Source organism: Nicotiana tabacum, chromosome 6 (assembly GCF_000715075.1).
Source record: "Nicotiana tabacum cultivar K326 chromosome 6, ASM71507v2, whole genome shotgun sequence".
Lineage (NCBI taxonomy): Eukaryota > Viridiplantae > Streptophyta > Magnoliopsida > Solanales > Solanaceae > Nicotiana > Nicotiana tabacum.
In genome coordinates this window covers 170,200,325-170,203,692 of record NC_134085.1, presented here as the reverse complement: position 1 = coordinate 170,203,692, position 3,368 = coordinate 170,200,325, and the positions used below count along the sequence as shown (strand labels likewise).

The 3,368-nt window shown below is 34.0% G+C and overlaps 1 long non-coding RNA gene across 2 annotated transcripts; it reads right to left on the bottom strand.

Moving 5' to 3' along the window:
* Positions 1-534: 534 nt before the first annotated feature.
* LOC107806221 (uncharacterized) lies at positions 535-1,920 on the bottom strand. Of its 2 annotated transcripts, XR_001652608.2 has the most exons (4): positions 1,804-1,920; positions 1,108-1,289; positions 916-1,025; positions 553-829 (listed from the first exon to the last, which is right to left on the bottom strand). It is a non-coding gene; the product is annotated as an uncharacterized LOC107806221 (long non-coding RNA). The 2 variants fall into 2 exon arrangements; XR_001652606.2 differs by having other exon boundaries at positions 535-829; positions 1,108-1,913.
* Between the last annotated feature and the right edge of the window lie 1,448 nt (positions 1,921-3,368).

Below are 3,368 nucleotides of genomic sequence, written 5' to 3'. Positions count from 1 at the left end.
ATTGGACCGGACTTTGTCCTGATTAACTATACATTTGACTAGTCTTAGGCATGGTGGTCAATATCTTGGTTCGGATCGAGCATACCAGCCTTAGTCTCAACTTGGATGATGCCTACGCCTAGCTCAAGAGGTGCTCCAGGCGAAAGTTAACATGATGAATCGTCAAGAACGAACCAGTTTGGATGAGTCCAACAGCCCGATTACCAACCCTCCAACGTCCACCCATCGGACTCTCAGCCACGTTCCGAACCTCAGAGGTCCACTAAAGCACGACTCTCCACTATAAATAGGGACCCTAGTCCCACTTCATAATTAGTGATGCAGAATACTTATAAGAAAATTTACTGTTTTCTTTTATTTTATGTTTGTCAATTCTTGCAATTACAATTCATTTATCGCTTTTGTGTTTTTTTTTTTGTTTTTTTTTAACGATGTTGGTGCATATTCCATGAACTAGATAGTCTTGCCCAATGCTTCACATGGGCCCAACAATTTGCAGTCTAAAGTGCTTTCATTTGCAACAAAAGATTATAACCAGATAATCTTTGCTTATGCTCCAACAATTTAGAGTCTGCAACCTTGAAGTTTTGGAATAATTGAGGCAAAATAGCACAAGTGTCTGGCCTTAATATACTGAACCATAAATGTAAACAAATACAACAACAAATATTAGACAAAAGAGGATACAATATGATTTGTTTTATCAATTGAATCATGTCTACAAAAATATTGCTCTAGCTTTGAATAAGATAAAGCTATTATGTTCTGTTTCCCAAGAAGTCAAAATTATCTCTCTTCTCAACGGCCCTGCCTCAACTTCCGAGCACATCTGCACCCAATGTAAATTAAAATCCCCATTACACCCATTTATATGTACTGATTTTTCATTTCATGCACAAAGTTTTTTGAACTTACATAAAATGTTGTCACAACACCAGTAGAATGACTTCCCACACTTCGCACCAATTTCAGCTTTGTGCTAAACCAACCAAATCTATAGCTCTGCTTAGTGATATATCCACAATCTATATACCAAGAACGTGAATATTCAAATGTTAAGAAAAGAAAAAGAATGTAAGAAATAAAAAGCATTTGGGTTTTAATTACCTAATACTTGGTCTAAGGTGAGATAGCAGATATATCCATCTTGAGAAGTCTTGAAATGAGTACCAGGAATTTTTTTACTGAAGTTGTTTTAACTTCTGATGAGAGGGCACCAACAGGACAATAGCTAATTCCACACAGACGCCTCGAAATTCTTTGGCCTTAGCTCGTCTCTGAAAATTTGGCTTCGACAAACACGCAAAGGTTATACAAAATCCAAAGAAAAAGTGACCAAAAAATACAAAGCAAAAGGATAAACGTAAAGCTGAAGCGGCGATTATTAGTAAAAGTAGCTGCCAATTACGGTAAAATTCTTTTTGAAACACCAATGTCCTCGGCAAGCAAAGATGTCGACAAAGAGCCGCCTGTCTCACATGTTAACTTGCACTTCTAATATAGTTAGTGGGTAGTAGCTTGTACAACATAATCTTTAGGGTATTTTTATAAAACTTCAGCCAAGCAAAAGCTCTTATATTGCCAACATTTTAGCAGTAATGAAATTTGAAATTTTATCAATTTCTGAAATTCACAAACCCTAGCACGATTTACCAATTTTCCCTAAAAAGAATCCTAATTTTACAATATCCCTTCCCATGAATTCTTCATTACTGTTAGATATTGAGTTAAAATTTGGGATTTCCTCTGTTGCCAGCAAGATTCTTAACTTTCTATCTAGAAATTTAAGAATTATCAATTGACCTGAAATTTCTTGCTTTCAGCGTTCCGTGCACTGCTGGGTTCTTTGATTTCACTACTTTCTACAAAGAAAAGCCGTTGCTACACAAAACTACGAGAGGGAAGAACATTTATCTTACCAGAGGGTGTATAAATTTTGACGTAGATTATCATTTATCACCAAAGTTAACTCCCAGCTGTCAAAAGTTAAAGTCCACGTGTTGTGCTGTTAATACAGTGAGTCAGCCTCAGAAGATACAAAACATGTAAATTTTAGAGCTGTAAAGTGGACTCTAAAAATGTCTCGGGTTGCTTTATTTACTAAAACAACAAATGTAATAATACTAGGGAAAAAATATAAAAGTTGAAGCTGGCATGTCGACGAAGTCCTGTCAACTTCACCTAGTGCACTACCACTTCTAATATAGTAGAAATAGAAACTAGTGAAACTGAGCATCCACACTGAGGTTTGTATTATAAATTCTGGAATTAAATATTATGCTAAGGTATCAATGAACTACTATAATATATATATCTCCAGCTCCAACATAGCTTTCATTTTCCTTTTCAATCTTATTCTTTTAGGGTGTGTTTGGTATGAAGGAAAATATTTTTCAATTTTATGTTTGATCGGCTTAAATATTTTGAAATTTTTTCCTCGTAAACTCATTTTCCTCCAATTGGAGGAAAATGTTTTCCCTATCAAGAGAAGACAAAATATTTTCTAAAATTCCTCCTCAACCTTCCCCACCCAATTCCCCATCCCCACCAACCCCCTACCCACCCAATCCCCTCACCCCCATCCTAAATAAAAATATTATTAATAATACTTTATTTTCATGTTATAGATAGAATTTTTTGCATTTCAATAAATGAGTATTATTTTTACTTGATATAAAAAGGTATTTTTTTCATTTCAACAAAAGAAGTACTTTCTTTTCATAGAAAAAGTATTTTCTTTCATTTCAAGAAAAAAAAGTATTTTCTTTTCATGGTGTAGAAAAAATATTTTCTTTCATTTCAATAAAATGAGTACTTTATTTTCATGTTATAGAGAGAATACATTCTTTTTCAATCATAAAAGAATATTTTCTTTTTAGTTATGGAGCACGAATTTTAACATTATTTTTGCGTAAAAAAGTAAAGCATCACATTTGTTCATTTCGGTTTATGTGAAATTTTTTAGAAGAATAATAAATTCCTTGAAGAGAGTAGAGTCAAGAAAATGTTGGGTATTGGGAGGGGAGGGGGAGTATTTGGGGGAGGGGGGAGCAAGGAAACATGGGGACTTGGGGGAAGGGGATGAGGAGAATAACATAAAAAAATATTTTCTTAAATTTTTTTTTTACTCTCTAACCAAACACTAAAAAATATTTTTCGAATTTTTTTTTTCTACTCATCAACCAAACAAAAAAAAGTGATTAAACTACTCATTTTTCATGAAAACATTTACCTTCGTACCAAACACATCTTTAGTGATTGGTAATTTGCAATTTTGAGCAGCAGCAAAGGAAAGGAGCAAATAAGTGTAAAAAAAAAGTTACCAAACTATATATAGCGCCACAAATAGTGGCGCTATACAGTAACGT